Raw genomic sequence first — 17,898 nt, 5'->3', positions numbered from 1 at the left:
TTTTTTAATAAATGCTTTAAAGGAGATTTATTCTTTCCTAACAGTTGAAAAGATACTCAGGAAGTATAATGGAGGTAGAACACAGAACAGCACAGTTGAAGGCGATACCAAACCCACAACTACTAGAGATGAAACTACTAGGCATAAAACCACAGGTCTCCTGGAATAAAGGCAAGGCTTACAGATCTGATGAGAGCAGACATGACCTACAGAATAAGAGTCAGACTTGTTCTTGTTCATAGCAGCACCATCTTTCCAAGCAGAGAAATATGCATTCCTAGTAAAGAAAGGTCTGTAACTTAAAAGTGAGATGTAGTATTTTCATTAGCTATTGAATACTAAATATTGGAGAACAGAATCTCTTTCTAAAACTCAAAAAAAAAAAAAAAGGAAGGGGAAAAAACCCTAAAACTAAACCTATTTCCATGGTAGTAAACTAAAGATTTATAAAAGCATTTTCACCAAAAAAAGTCATTTTAGGAAGCAACGTGGGGTTTGTGGCAATAGTCCTCAAAATCCTCCCTGCTAGGATGTGAGCTCACAAAGGCAGACACAGCACCTATCCATTTGCTTGTTTTCTTAGCACCTAGAGTGACAGAATAAGCAGTGGAATTAAATCAGTAGAAGTGGATTCAAATCACAGCACTACCTCTTTCCAAATATACAATGAATGTCTGAGCCTCAGTTTCCTCTCAATAAAAATAAAACAATCCTTCCTTCATGGGGTGTTGTGATGACTCAGGCCCAGGAACCTGCAGTTCATACAAGCAGGTGAAATGATTCTCACCCAGATTGTCTACATAGATACTATGTAGACAGAAACACTGCCTTTATCCCAAACTTCTTGTCCAAATGAGTAAAATGAGCCCCAGGTAGGATGAAATGACTTACTGAAAGACCTTCAATTACTTTGAGGAAGCCTTGGGAGTGGGGGTAGGGTTTACAGAGAGCAGAAGGACGAGTGCCAATGGCAGGCAAACAGAAGCATTCTTTTTGTTTCCTATAGATACTGTAGTCAGATTTTCATAGAATCAACATACCACTGCACTTACTAATCTATACATATGATTATTTTTAAGTAAATTTTAGCACTGGAATTGCTAGATCACAGAATATTCATTTTTTAAGGCTTTTTGATGCATGTTTACCAAAATTTTATTCTATAAGACTTATACCAATTTATTCTCCCACCAGCACAGTAAGAGAGATGGGGGGGTTCACTTCCACATTCTATCAAACAATGGCCTAGGACATAATAGAGTGCTATCTGGAACTCCACCTAGACCTTCAGGGTTCTGCAGTTTTGGAATGTTTTTTTTAGACACAGCACTTTGCATTTGCAATTGCATCTGGAGCTAACCATATATTTTTTTGTCAGTTGGTCATATCTTTAATCCTTGCCTTTGATTTGGGCTGAAACTAGATTACTTCATAAAAATTGTGGTTTCATATAAGATGAAACCACCAAATCTTGTTTCCATGAGGAGCAAATTAAAAATGTTGATGTGGATGATGAGCCTTAGTTAGTTTCACCACTTGAGCCGGAAGAGAGCCCAAATTCAACATAAAAAGCAATGGAAATGGGAAAATAACCAATTCTAAAGGCTAAATTGAATGAGTCAAATACCAGAATTTAGCCATTTTACATATTTATACCCAATGCTTGCCAAAGAGGGAAATGTTGTGTTTATTCAGTCTGCTGTGATTTTTTTTTCCAATATCCATCACCCAAAATACAGCAATTCAGCATTTTCTGCAACTTCTCTGTATAGGAAGGACTTTATATAGAACCATCTAAATCAGTGTTACTCAACATCTGACATACACACAAATCACCTAGTTATCTAGTTAAAATATAAATACTGATTCAATATGTCTGGGGTGGGGCCTGACATTGTGCATTTCCAACAAAGCTCTAGGTCATGCTGATGTTGCTGGTCCCTGGATCATACCCTGAGTAGCAAGAATCGACACTAAGTGTACTAAGGAAATATGAAAGACATCATCCACTTATCTCTTAAGCCAATGGTAGTTGACAATAGTATCACAGTGCACTAGTATGACTCTATCCATGAAAAGGAAAGTGATACTGTAAGAACAAGCATCTGGCCTTGAAACAACCCTATGGTTCACATGGAGTATTATCAATAACTCCACAATTAGTTACTGATGAAGTTACGTTCCCCATAAGAACTTGTGAATGGGTGTATGGGGGCATGAAAAAAAAGTAAGAATCAGTGCCCTATTTGTCTGCTGCAACATGAGAAATCTACTCATCTCTGCAGCCCTCAAGTCCAGTCCAGAAGGGAAGCCCATCAAGTTGGTATAAACACACATCGGCAGAGCCAGTCACCATTTAAGTGGGATGGGGCACAAGACGAGATTGTGGATATTTTAACCATACCCTCCTCCATATTGACATTTATGTACAAAATAGAGGGTACCTGGCTTTTTTAAGCACCACAGGGATATGCGGTCAGAAAGAAGCAATTTTCTAGTTAATGCTATTGATAACTTAGACATCCAAAGTGAGTCTAAATGAACAGTTCTAGAACTATTTTCAATGATCCAAGGAGTAACACCATACTCCCAAAACAAAATGAATTTTTAAAATAGATACATTTCAATCAGGTTTTAGAAGAAAAGAGGGTGTCACAAAATTGCCACAAGAAATGACAACAATTTTTAAAAAACATTATTATAGGTATAGTTATTCAGTAACTTCCCAGAAGCATTGAATATTAACTAGATTATAGACACAAACAGGCCAAGTGACATTGACTATTTCTACACAGTTTCACTGAAGGATTCAATTTGCAAAGTGACATTAAATTTTACCTACACAAGGACAAAGTTCTATTTCCAATAATAAAAAAAAAATTCTTGAAGCAGTAAATTTTACTAGATAACTTATAATAATCAGATATAGTATATTTTCAAAGTGATATTTATAAAAGGTGTATCTTACCTTATACATGAGCTATGAACACTGTAATTAAGAGAATGACCACAGACAGCCCGTGTTGCTATCATATGGTTGTATTTGAGAACAGTTCCTTATCTCAAGGTTTGACCTCAGATAGACTCCTTTCCAAAGTGCCCCTTTAGAGTTCCTTTCTGAGCCTGCTGCATATTTTTTGGATTTCTTTAATGGAATGGAATCCTTTGAGAATGGTTTGCAATTTTGAAAATAGCCAAAAGTCATTTGAAACCAAAGATAATGAACAAGGCAAGACAACAAATACTGTTTGGAGAAAACAAAAGTAACTGGGACTGCTTTTCTTTTGTGGCCAATAAATGGGTTCTGAGGACGTTGCAAAGCTGGAATCCAGAAATGTCTGGAGCCACAGAAATGTCATTCGAATAGCATCACATTGTGATGACTTGGAAAGTGAACACACAGTTAAAGGTTATTTTGTTGAAAATTGGCTCACTGTTCATAATGTGGTGTCAACACATCCACGGGGGTCCATAGATGAGTTTCAGTGGGTCATGAAATTCCTGCAATCGCATGTAAAATGTGATGTATATGTGCCTTTGTGCTTTTTTTTTTTTTTTTTTTATCAGAGGGAAGAACTTCATGCTCTTAACAGATCTTCAAAGATTTTCCTAACTGGCAAAATGATACATTGGGATGACTGACAGATGTGTGGGCTCGGGCTATCTCCTTACCTTGAACAAGTTATTTACTCTGTCTCAGCCTCAGTTTACTCCCCTGTAAAATGGTGATAATACCAACCAGAATGATTGCCATGGAAATTAAAGTAGCACAGTGTGAGACACACAATAATAACCTAAAAAATGGTCATCTTATTGATACGTAATTATATAGCAATAATGTGACGATTTCTCAAGTGTCCTGATACTAAAGAATGGCCTTGACTCTATTTGTGCCATTTCTTCCTTCTCTCAAGGCTCAGAGGAAGATGGTATCATTTTCCACACTAAGCTCCCAATCTCTCCATATCGTTCCGTCATCTCTCCTCTTGCATTTTATTCCCTGTTGCTTCCTCTAGTACCTTGCATTTCCCTGCCTCCACTGCTGCCCTCTCTCCATTCCAACTTGCCATTTTCACAAAACCCTCTCTTAATCTTTCAGCTATAATTTTACACATCTTTTTCCTTTTCCTCTTTCTTTTTGACTTGTGGTCTGCTCCAGTGGTCCCAGTTCTTAACACTTGAATAGCTGAATATTACTTCTGCACATGAATGAAAACGAGCTCATCAAAGTCACCAGTTACATCCCCAGGAGCTGACTTCTGTGCCAACAGCAAGTTGTAAAAAGATGATGGTGAGCTGATGGAATAAGATTCAATGGACATTGTCCTGGATGCAGAGACAGAGATCTATTACGGATATCCCTGATAAAATATTCTCAACTCCCCGGTTTTATTTGTAGAATCAAAACCAACTCTTATCTTAACTAGACTGTGTGATTTTTTTGCCAATAATACAGCATGACATGCACACCAGAAATGAACAAATATCCAGAAAGAGATGGCTTCAAACAGCTTTAAATGACTTCACACTGCCTTTTCTCAGTCCTCAGCCTCTGTGATCTCTCATGGCATTTGGTGGCATCAGCTACCTGTTTACTTCCATAATATTATTATCTCCCCTGTCTTCTGGATACATCCACTTGAATACAATATCAACTAAGATTCACAATTTCAATAGCTAAATTTTGTTCCCCCCCAAATTGGTTCTTCCATCCCACCTTCTTGGGTTTTCATTTTGTGTCAGTGTTACTACCCATCAAGTTCCCTACTATAAAAACAATCTGGCCCTAGGGAGGAGTTGAACAACATAGAAGAGACATTCCAATAAGGAGTGACCAGCAGCACATCCCTGCCCCCAGTTGTCCCAAAGCACTTCATCCTCTCTCTTCAGCTTAATCCAAAATTGGCCCAGAGAAGTGACATTCCTGGCACATGGAATTGCAATATCCTTTCTTGAGGATTGAGTCTTGCCCTGAAGATACCCAGGTATCTTGAGGCCAGAAGTAAGTAAACTTAGAAAAGTTCCAACTATGATGAGGGGAAATCTCTAATATAATTCAAATCAAGGTTTTAATAGTGCTATGCATAAGTATTCTAATAATGCTATCCATGTTCATAAGCAAACTAGAGCTTCAAAAGGCCATTTTATCTCATTCAGAATCATGTATCTATATATGTTATATATATTCATATGTGTGAATACATATGAATACATATATTATCTACATTTATCTATATGCGGTTATTTATTAGTCAAAGATTTATTGACCAACACCTACACTCAAGTTATGTTTCCAGGCAAATGGAATTCTATAGATGACTAAGACACAATCTCTGTCCTGGCAAAGTTCATTACTAAAGGAGACAAATGTATAGACAAATACTTGTGGCAATGTCAGCTGCAGTGGCTAACGCTTGAGCGATTCCTGTTTGCTAGACACTGTTCTAAGTGCTTTGCATGGATATTTTTACTTAGTCACTCACAATAATACTATAGGTAGATACTATTATAGATGAAGACAGAGGCATTCGGGACACTGAGTGCCTAATCTAAACCTATAAGTCAGCAAAGGGTTCAAACCGAAGTCTGTCTAATCTGGAATGCAAACTCTAAACTAGCACATTTTCTTGCATCCAAACTGTTATAGGAGCAGAGAGACAAGGAGAATGTCATGCATCAGGGAAGAAGCAGGGATGGTCTTATCCCATAGCCAGGCATGGCTTACAGAGAAAAGGGAAATTGATCCAGTCCATAGAGCCTAAGGAATAAACAGAAGCAGGGAACTTTCACTTATAAAATAAATAAGTTATTGGGATGAAAAGTACAGCAAAGGGAATGTAGTCAATAATATTCTGAAAACTTTGTATGCTGACAGATGGTAACTACACTTATGGTGGTATTTCATAATGTATATAATTGTCAAATCATTATGTTGTACACTGAAAATTAATATTGTATATCAACTATAATTTAGTTTAAAAAAAAAAAAAGAAGAAAGAAGTGGGTATCAGGGATCCTGCCAAAGTCAGAGCCATGGGTTCTGGGAACTACTCAACACTAGGCCCATGGTGACTCCCCTGCCACCCTTTGTAGTTCTCAGTTAGGTTCACCAATAGATTAGGTATTTTTGATCTGGGTTGTCATTTCTATTTGTCACTACAATGTGAGTCATTGTTTCCCTACACTGCTCCTTTGAAAAGGCAATGTGCGCCACACCCATTTCACCCTAGTCAGCAGCCCTGGAAGGGAACAACAATCAAGGCTAGTTATGTAACCAAATTCTACTCCCTGATATCTGCCTTATAAAACTGTTCTTAGAGAAAATATAATTATCAGATATTTTGAGCTCCTTCAAGAGGGCCTGCTGAATACTTAGTAACATTGGTGTACTTCTTATAAACACTTTTTACCAAATGATTTCTTATAAAAGATATTCCAAGTTCTTTATCCATTTAGTCTTTCAAAAGATGTTTCCTGAAGGCCTACCATGTGCCTGGCACTGCTTTAGGTAACTGGGGTATAGCTATGAACACACACACACACACACACACTATTTGACCTCAGAAAGTTTACATACTTGCAAATATAGTTGGATAAAACTTACAGGTTTAGCTTGGTAAGGAACTAGTCCTACAACAAATTACATGGTATAGTAAAAAGAAAAAAGACATATTTTTCCTACAAGTAGAACTTCAAAATGAATTAGGGAATGGATGAAATTATTTTTAAGTTTTGACTTTGTTTTTTATAAAAATAATAGTCTTTTTACTTAAAGAAAGTCAAGCAATACAGAAAATCACAGAGTAAGAAAGCAATAAATCACCCCTATCTCTCTTCCCAAATTAGCCCATGTTATTTTCAGTGAACACAATTCCAGATACCTCCGGACAGCTTTAGAGATACAATACTGTATGATTAGGATCACACAATATGCATGATTTAAAAATATATAATTTTAAAAATTATAATGGAACTAAAAGAAGAAATGGCAATTGGAATAAAAGATAATGGAACTATTGCAAGCAAGTGTTCTTTTGTTTGTGTTTAAGATTTATTTATTTATTTTAGAGAGAGAGTGCATGGAGGGAGGGGCAAGGGAGAGAGAGAGAGAGAATCTTCAGCAGACTCCCCCATGAGTGCAGAGCCCACCACAGGGCTCCATCTGACAACTGTGAGATCATGACCTGAGCTGAAACCAAGAGTCAGACGCTTGACGAACTGAGCCACCCAGGCACCCCTCAAGTAAGCATTCTTTACATACAGTAACACGAAAACATTCATGGAAGGGAAGGCTGAAAAACACAAAAGTGTTAGGGAGGCCACCAGGTGGAGGGGGAATGACTGAGGGAGGGAAATCAAGAACACAAGTCCATTGTCAGGCGGCAGCCAATTCTTAGGTCTGGGCAGGCTTGAACTGGAGTTCAGTATTTTCAGAACTTGTAATCACTCAAGAAGGTCCAGAAACATGGCTTTTGTGTGTGTGTGTGTGTGTGTGTGTGTGTGTGTGTGTGTGTGTGTGTAAAACTTGGGGTTTTTTAAAGGTCCATTATATGACTTTCAAAAAGTCATATTAAAAAATGGTTATTCACTGCCTCACACTTCTGATTCTCTAACCTCAGTGCAAAAACTAAGCACTTTTAATGCCTATATTTTTCCATGTACTTTGTTTACACACTTCTAAGAATGGCATGTCTGCTATTTCTTGATTTATCAATTTTAAGCGTAATCTATCCAATTCTCATTATGAAAGAAAACTACTAGCATCCTTACCTGCTGCCTTCATTTTTGTTTAAATTACCATGACTGTTTAAACTGTTCACTGTTATCCCAAATGGTGGGCTGTAATTATTTCCTTCATGTACCACTTTTATTTTTCCAGAAAGTAACACTTAAGAAAAATTTGTTTTTCAAGGAAAAATAGCTTTCTATGTAACTATATCCAATTCTTGCCTCACTCTCATACAGCCTCTCAAAACAATCTTCCAGGTGGTTACATGTACCAAATAGTTTATCTGACCCCATGTTTCCCACCTGGAAATTTCCATCCTGAAGCACCCTATCAGATATTTTGCTACAGTGTGTGCTGTGTTTTCTAGACATGTTTCTTAAAGCCCCAATAATGCCTCAGTAAGCCTTTTGGGATAGAAGGAAAGAGAAAGTTATGCTTTCTCAAGAATTATTATTTAAATACATATTTTAAATATTGGTTGTCTTTGTTCTGCTAGAGTTAGGTGAGGCATTTTTGCTGTTTTTTCGTTGTTTGTGCACTTTTGCTGAAACAGTTCTAACTGACCCTTCATCATTCTTGACACATGGATCTATGAGGCAGCCCAAAACCAATCCTCCTCAGTTCCAGTAAGAAATAATCCTTTGGTTTCAATATTTTTCTTGAAGGTGGCTTATTTTAGGGATTCAGTTTCTTAAAAGAAAGAAGCAACTGCTTGGTATTTATTTTATTTTCCAATATTAGTTTTGCTTCATGTGTGTAGGTATTCTTGATGCCTGAGGCTTTTTACAGCAGAGTTTTGCTCTCTGAAGTTCAATTTAAACATACTGCAAAGGTTGCTGTGTGTGTGTGTGTGTGTGTGTGTGTGTGCGTGTATCTTTTGAGGAGCAGGCCCATGGTTTTCATCAGATTTTTAAAGCAGTTCTTGATGCCAAAAGGCTAAAACCTCTGCTTTGTAGAATAGTCGTGCTTGCAATTTAGAGAATAAAAATAATAAAGTTAGAAGGGACCAGAAGAAACCATCTGGCAGTTAAGCAATTAAACCATCCAAAAGATAGAGTGAATTATCGTTTTCTGGAAGTGGCTCATCCATGACTAAAGGGCACAGCTTTTCACCTGTCAGAACCACTAGGCTTCAAGTCTGCTCCCAGACTACGGAGCACAGTTAGGCTTTCTGGTGGAGAAGACTCTATTGTTCCTTATCACACTGCTTATGAGGCCTCCTTACAGCTTAAGGCTTTTGAAAATGATTATGGGGAAACTGAACAGGGCCTGAAAATGTGCCTGGTACAATTTACCACAGTTGATCTTAACAAATGAAATCCACCAAATAGGTTCTTCTGTCAACCAACTCGGTGAGCATCCCCCATGACGCAGGTCACACAAGTTACAACATGCACAGACAGGAATCTCTTACTGCACGCAAAGCTGGGTTTCTCAGAAGTGTGTGAGATTATGAAAAATGCATTAAACAGGACTGAATATTTGGATTCAGTCTTGTTCTGCTTTAAACTCACCATGTCCCTCACATGTGACATAAGGTAACTTAAGGATAAGGAACCAGCAATCTCTTTGAGTACTCAGCATGAGTCGGGAAATTAGACATAGATACAGGTATATAGATATGTTCAGTTAATCTTCTCAATATTGGTATGGAATCTATTATTATCTTCATTTTACAGAATAAACACCAAAAACTCAGAGATAAAATAATTCATTCAAGATCACACAAATATCAAGTCACAGAATTGAAATTCTAATAAGGCAATTTCTTATTTTTAAAATTAATAAACTGTATATGAGAAGTCTCAGGTTCAAACCAATATTGAGTGGGAAGTACAGAGTTCCCATCTACTCCCAGTTCCCACAATCAACATGTCAACCCTGTTTCATAAACACAAAAGCCAGACATTCATTTCCCGCCCTCCAAACGTAATTCTGAGATTCTAAATCCATTCCAAATCATTGTGCCAAATATGTTAGAGGAACATCACATTCAAGAGGCCCATTATTAATCTTTTTAAGCAGATGTTTTGTAAAGTGAATAATTAATAACCACTTCATCGTTTTTTGTTTGAATAAATATAGAGTCTCTTACATAGGATTTTCTTAGAATAGGATAAACCCTTTTAAAATCTAGTCCATATGACAAAATGGACCCTTCTGATACTTAAAATCATTTACTGGGTCACATTAAATCGTATATTTTGAAGAATTACTTGCAACATACTATTTCTCAACTGTCTTCATCAGTATAAGTTCCATGAAAACTAGGAAATGAAAATACTTGATCTCACTTCCTAGCTGGAGCCATTCAATGGCAAATACTCAGCCGAAAAAAGGGAAAGGGAATTTATAGGCAAGAGATATAGAATTCAATAGAATGTTTGGCTCAAAAACCAAATAGTCCAATTTTTAAAAGGGCAGAACAAATTAAGAAGCATTTATCTAAATAAGACATACAAATGGCCAACAAACACATGAAAAGATGCTCAACATCACTCATCATCAGAGAAATGCAAATAGAAACCACATTGAGATATCACCTCACACCAGCTCATATCAAAAACACAAGAAACGACAAGTGTTGGTGAGGATGTAGAGAAAAAGGAACCCTCTTGCACTGTTTGGTGGGAATGCAAACTGGTGTGGCCACTGTAGAAAACAGAGGTTTCTCAAAAAATTAAATATAGAACTACCCTAGAACCCAGCAATCACACTAGTGGGTATTCATCCAAAGAATACAAAAAACACCAATTCAAAGGGATGCATGCACCCCTATATTTACTGCAGTATTAGTTACAATAACCAAATTATGGAAGCAGCCCAAGTGTCCATGGATAGGTGAAAAGATAGAGAAGATGTGGTGTGTGTACACACACACAGATACTACGGAACTTATTCAGCCATGGAAAAGAATGCAATCTTGCCATTTGTAACAATATGGATACATCTAGAAAGTATTATGCTAGGGAAATAAGGCAGAGAAAGACAAATACTGTATGATCTCACTTGTGTGGAATTTAATAAACAAAACAAACACGCAAAGGAAAAAAGTGAGAGGCAGACCAAGAAATAAGACTATTGACTATAGAGAACAAACTGATGGTCACCAGAGGGGAGATGGGTGGCGGAAATGGACAAATTCAGTGATGGGGATTAAATAATACACTTATGATAAAATAATAATAATAATAATAATAAAAAGAATGCTTGGTAAATGTAGACTTAAAATTTTAAAAAAGAGGGGCATGTGGGTGGCTCAGTCGGCTGAGCATCTAACCCTTGGTTTCAGCCTGGATCATGATATTGGGGTCATGAGATTGAGCCTTGTGTCAGGCTCCTTGCTTGATGTGGAGTCTGCTTAGGATTCTCTCTCCCTCTCCCTCTGTCCCTCCCACTCATGCCTTCTCTCTCTCCCTCTTCCTATCTCAAGTAAATAAATAAATCTTTTTTAAAAAACCTCAAAAGTATAAAATAATTGGTAACCTTAGAAGATTTTAAACAAGGTAATTAATCTCTCAAGCTTCAGTTTCCTCATCTGTAAAGCATGGCTAATAATAAGACCTCCTCACCAGGAGCCTATGAGAATTAAAGACAAGGTATGTGGACTACAGAGCTTAGTGAGCCTGGTGAGCTTGGTCATCAGGTACCTACAGGGTTCTAGGGGTGTTAGACACTATCATCGCTATTATTATGTCTGCAGCAGCAGACAGAAAGTCAGACTTTTCTCCTTTTTAAACTGCATGTAGCAGTTGTATTGGTGGAAGGTGGTACCAAAATGCCTGTAATCCTTCAGGTAAAAAAAGAAAAAGAAAATGAAAAAGAAACATAGGTAGATTCATCTTGACTTTTATTACATTTTGCCCAGAGAATTTACTATTCATTTCTTGGAATAACAGTATTTTAAGTTAAAAAGAAAATCTAGGGGCACCTGGGTGGCTCAGTGGTTGAGCATCTGCCTTTGACTCAGGTTGTGATCCCAGAGTCCTAGGATCGAGGCCCACATCAGGCTCCCTGCAGGAAGCCTGCTTCTCCCTCTGCCTATGTCTCTGCCTCTGTGTGTCTCCCATGAATAAATAAATAAACAAAATCTAAAAAAAAAAAAGGGAAAAAAATCTATATGAGGCTTCTTTGAAATGCAGAGTGGCCTGGTCAGCAACAGCTTTGTATCTGGAGCCAGTGCTTCATTTATCAGAGTCTCATCTTTTCAAACACATTAAAATCACATGGCAAAAATTCTTTGCAATCTAAATGGGGAATCTCTTAGGAGGAGATTAAAAAAATAACATAAACAAAACTTCAACTACTTGAGGCTCTATTATCACTTCAAGTCCTGATTGTGGTCTAGAAATTCAGCCCATCTTTGCCCTGTTTTCTTCAATGACAAAGCAGATTGCCAGTATACGTATTAGAATCAAGGTCTCTAAAATGTAACACATAAACTGGATTTTAGATGTCACTCAGTTTGACTTTTTTCCCCCAAAACAAGCTTCAAAAACCCTAGAAGGGATTCCTGAAGAAGAAAATGCAACTAAGGTTTAGCTTTTCTCCAAAAAGCTTTTAAAAGTTCTGTCCGCATTTCTAAGCCTAGAAGAAGGAGGCCTCAACTTGAATTGTGGGAGCCAAGATCACCCAATGAAGCAGAACTAGGTTAAGAACCAAACTTTCCTAACACCCAGCTCAGCACCCTTTCCAGCATGTTGAGCTGACTGACTTGCAAAATAGTTTTTAGAAGCTAGCACTCATTCTCCCCACCCCAGACTGTCTAGGATCATTATGTTTGAGGCTGGAACAAAGTCCAGGAATACCAACAATCCAGCTCCAGCAACTCACCCAGAAGCAGAAAATGAGGGGCTCTCTGCCAAGATTATGTAAGATCTCACCCCAAAGCGGTATCTCACTGACAGGGAAAGGCGGCAGTTAGAACCTTGGCATGTGGCCATGAAGCTCAAAGACCAATCCCATCTTCAAATATGCCTTAAGTTGCTCAGGGAATTCTCCCCAGATGCTTAAATTCAGCAATGGAAAAAGTCTTTAAGTTATATGGAAGTAATTACTCTTATCCTCTTAGAAAATGCTGCCTTCTTTGATACATGAATTACACATACCCACTATCTTTAATTTCTCTGATGGACAATGAATGGTAATTGGAATTTGGTTTTCCACTTACTCTGTTTATCACAGGATATATTTATTCTGATGAGTGTCCCTTCAAATCGTCATTCTCAAGTTGATTGCATCATTTTCCTTTATAAGACCAGATGCTTGAGAGGGAGAAAGTTTTAATTAAAAATGGCTATGAAGGAGCGGCACCTAGGTGGCTCAGTTAGTTGAGCATCTGACTCTCGGTTTTGGCTCAGGTCATAATCTCAGGGTTTTAGGATGGAGGTCCCCCCTCATCACCGTCAGGCTCTGCGCTCAGTGGGGAGTCCACTTGAAGATTCTCTCCCTCTGCTCCACCTCCTGCAAGTGCACACCCTCACACTCTCTAATAAATAAATCTTTTTAAATGATGGCTAGATAGGATTTGTATAGATCTAAACTTTAAATCATCAGCACTTATTATTATTCTATTTTATTTAACTAGCAATGCAAATGAGCAAATATCTTCCCAGTAGAGTCCTAAAGAAATCTAAGTGCAATGCACTACATTCCAAGAAGTGCTATTTCAACTTGTAAGCAAGCTATTTACTTTTCTCCCCTTTCTCTTCCTCTTCCCATCTTCTTTTCTTCATTTCCATTGCCACCTCCACCACTGTCACCTCAAAACCTCAAAAGGAATTTTATCCTTTGCGAGATAGTTCCTTCCTATCTTAGGATTTTTTAAACCAGGAACAACTCTAGAATTAAATTTGATGGAAGCAAACCAAGGAAATATAATTTGTTATCACCTCATCACTAATTTTCATAATTTTACTAATTTGTAAGGTTAGAATTACACATGTACCTATTTTTAATATCTTCAATGATTTCGGAAGCTAAGTTAAATTCTGTAACATAGCTTTAAAAAGTAGACTTCCCCTCTTCGAGTTCAGAAAACACCATGAATCTGTATATTTTAAATCAGAAGACCAGACATATACCAAAAATTCCATCCAACAACACCACCATAATATATGTTCTTCTTAAGTATACATGGAACATTCTCCAGGATAGTTCATATATATACTAGATCACAAAACAAGTCTTAACAAATTGATTGAAATCATATCAAGTATCTTTTCTTACCACAATGATATGAAACTAAACATCAATAATACCAGGAAAGCTGGAAAATTCACAAACACGTTGAAGTCAAACAAGACACACCTGAACAACCGAGTCAAAGGAGAAATCAAAAGAAAAATTTTTTAAATCTTGAAATGGGCAGCCCAGGTGGCTCAGCGGTTTAATGCTGCCTTCAGCCCAGGGCATGATCCTAGAGACCCAGGATCAAGTCCCAAGTTGGGCGCCCTGCATGGGGCCTGCTTCTCCTGCCTGTGTCTCTGCCTCTCTCTCTCTCTCTCCTGTGTATTCTCATGAATACATAAATAAAATCTTTTTTAAAAATCTTGAAATAAATGAAAATAAAAACATAACATACCAAAATATATGGAATGTAGCAAAAGCATTTCTGAAAAAAAGTCTGTAGTGATAAACACATTAAGAAAAAAGATCTCAGATAAACAACCTTATACTTCAATGAACTAAAAATGAGGAATAAATTAATTTCAAAATCAGCAGAAAGAAGGAAATAGCAAAGATCAGATCAGAGATAAGAGAAATTAAGACCAGAGGGGCACCTGGTGGCTCAGTCAGTTAAGCCTCCAATTCTTGACTTCAGCTCGGGTCATGATCTTAAGGTGGTGAGATAGAGCCCTGCATCAGGCTTCATGCTCAGCAGGGAGTCTGATGTAAATTCTCTCTCTCCCTCTCCTTCTGCCTCTCCTCTCTCTCTCTTTCTCTAAAATAAATAAATAAATCTTTTTGAAAAAAATCTATTCAAAAAAAAAAAAAAAAGACCAGAAAAACAACAGAAAAGATCAGCAAAACTAAGAGATGCTTTAAAAAAAAAAAATCAAAATTAACAAACCCTTCTCTAGACTCAGGAAAAGGGAGAAAGGGTTTAAATAAATAAGAAATGAAAGAGTTGACACTACAAACAATAACACAAAAACACATCATTAAGAAAGGCCTATGAACAATTATATGCCAAGAAACTGGACAACCTAAAACAAATGTATAACCTCCTAGAAGCAAAGACCTATGGAATGGAAAATATATTTGTAAACCACCTACCAATAGGTATTAATATCAGAATATATAAGGAACTTATACAACTCAAAAGCAAAAAACAACCAGATTAACAAATAAGCAAAGGACCTGAATACACATCTTCTCAAAGACATACAAGTGGCCAAGTACATGAAAAGAAGCTCGACATCATTATTAGGGAAATGCAAATCAAAACCACAATAAGATATCACCTCATACTTGTTAGGATGGCTATTATCAAAACAACAAGAGATAATAAATGCTAATGAGGATGTGAAGAGAGGGGAGGGGAACCCTTGTACACTCTTGGAGAGATCTATACTCCTATGTTCATTGCAACATTATTAATAATAGCCAAAACATGGAAACAACCTACGTGTATGTTGATGGATAAATGGATAAAGAAAATGTAGTGTGTGTGTGAGTGTGTGTGTGTACACACACTCACACTCACACAATAGAATATTATTCAGCTATAAAAAGATGGAAATCCTGCCATTTGCAGCAACACGAATGAACCTGCAAGGAATTAAGGCACGTGACATAAACCAGAAGCTAAACAGAGAAAGACAAATCCTGTTCAGTATCACTTAAAGTCTAAAACATTTTTTAAAAGTTGAACTCACAGAAACAAAGAGTAAAACAGTATGTCAGGGTTGGGGGTGGGAAGAACAGAGATATCGATCAACAGATCAAACTTTCAGTTATACGATAAATCAAGTTCTGGGGTTTAATGCATAGCCTGGGGACTACAGTTAATAATACTGTATTGTATACTCAAAATTTGCGGAGAGTAAATAAACATCCTCACTATAAACAACAACAAAAGAAGTGACTATGTAAGGTCATGGATATGTCAACTAAATCATGGTAACCATTTCACAATGTATCTGCATATTAAATCATTATGTTGTACACTTTAAATACATACCACTTTGCCAATTATACCTCAATAAAGCTAGAAAAACATTATTACTATATATCTAAGGTGGAAACTAATGAGAATTTAGACTCACATTTATTTACATTATAGCAGATAAGTCACTATGTCTGGGCCTCCCTTTGTGAAAACTTCTCCACCTGCATTTGAGAGTCATGAAATAAGTCAAGCAGTTCACTCTTGCCTTTTTTTTTTTTTCAATAAGCACCAGCATGTTCTCTCTTTTTTTGCCCATCTGTATTTTCCCTTTGGGGGTCTAGAATCAGTGAGGCTGCTTCATCTTAAATCCCAACCCCCTTGATTCCTACCTATGTGCTTTAGCAACTGTTTCCTCCCCTGCTGCCCTTTTGTACCACAAAGAGCACAGCCATGTTCGTGCTGAGCTGGGCAGCCCAGGAAAGATTTGGGTGCAAGGCTGTGGCTCTTTGTTCTCTAATTTATACCAAAGGAAAACAATTCTCCCACATTATGGAAAGGCAGGCAAGAATCCCAGGAGTCTCTTTACATTTTTATAAGAACCCCACCCTGGTGAGACTAGAATGAAGTGAATCCAGTACCCAATACACATATCATTGCTACACGCAACAATTCTACTTGCTCTTTTTCAAAAGTCTTGCTAAACAAATCTGACTTACAATGACATCTGCTGGGAGTTTTTGGCACTGGAAGGGGAAAAAAAAGCCAAATATCTGATATTAACAGTACTGCCCAGGGAAAAAGGAGCTTTAACAGTGTCAAAAGTCAATGTCTTAAATGATCTTTCAAACTGGGAACTGTATTGTGAAAAATAATAATAAAATAAGCCTCAGGTGAACCCATAATAAATACCAGATGTTGCACTATGAAACTAAACCCAAAATGTGAATTTCCCTTCTAATACAGTATTATCCAGTTTTTAAACATCCTTCCAGAAAGAGAAGGATAAAACATATGAAACTTCTGCTAGATGCGCTTATGGTTTGGGGAGTTTCTCAGAGCAGAAACTTCAACTGCTTAACCTTCGTTTTCTTTCAAAAATATCAAACTATTAATTTAGCTTGATTATTTAAGGGAAAGTTGCTATAAGTTTAGGTCAGACATCCTTAAAGGAAGAGCATCTCTCTCCTAACCTCAGGCTTGAATTCCAGTTAAGCGTGTAGCCAAGGTATAGAGTAGAAAGACCACCATGATAATGAATCTTCCAGCAAACCACTTATATGTCCAGTGAATTTATTTTCTAGGAGAGACAATGATGCATAGATCAGGAAGAAACAAATGTTTCCCTGCCAAAATAACCTAAGCTTTAAAGGAGCACGCTGCTGGGATTGAATCTCCTACCATTCTCTTCCCCATGGAGGAGCAAATACCTGAGTGAAGGAGGAATTGAAAGAGTTCACAGATGAATCAGGAAGACAAAAGGCATTATTACATGGACAAGTTATAATTCTATTTAACTGCCGCCACATTAGATACATTAACATTAGATTCAATTAATCTAAGTATGAGTGTAAAGTCTAATCTCCAGCTGTTACTCAGTCAAGAGTCTCACAACCAGATAGAAGCTTTCATGGTTCATTAAGGAAAATTCAAATTGGTCTTATTGTATTTGAAATTATTTTTCCTGTTTTGTTCACAATAACTGAAGCCATTTTTGACATTTTGATTAAAATGACTGCAGTGAGACTTAAACTAAGTGATTGGAGAGAGATTTAAAATAAGAAATTTCTGAACTTAATAACACTGCACTCTTGAGATTTCCGAAGAGAATTTCAAAAATTACAAGTGAAATTGGACAGTTATTCTGAGAAAAAGCCCCTGAGCCATTAGAAAATCCCATCCTATAGTTTTTATTCAAGTTTTAAAGGTGGCACTTTGTATCTGCGGTGCTCAGATATATCTACCTTTCAATTTCATTTTCATATTTAAAGACATGAAGAAACAGTATTGAATCTAATAAAGTCGGAACGCTTTGCTTCTAGCAAGATTCAAGTTATTC

The 17,898-nt window shown here is 37.1% G+C and overlaps 1 long non-coding RNA gene across 1 annotated transcript in view; it reads right to left on the bottom strand.

Annotated features, from left to right (window-relative positions):
* LOC140608924 (uncharacterized) overlaps nucleotides 1-17,898 on the bottom strand; it is a 28,183-nt gene that overhangs the window by 8,189 nt on the left and 2,096 nt on the right. The window lies entirely within an intron of this gene.

The sequence above is a fragment of the Canis lupus genome, chromosome 18, assembly GCF_048164855.1.
Source record: "Canis lupus baileyi chromosome 18, mCanLup2.hap1, whole genome shotgun sequence".
NCBI classification, from domain to species: domain Eukaryota; kingdom Metazoa; phylum Chordata; class Mammalia; order Carnivora; family Canidae; genus Canis; species Canis lupus.
This window is presented reverse-complemented; position numbering and strand designations above follow the sequence as displayed.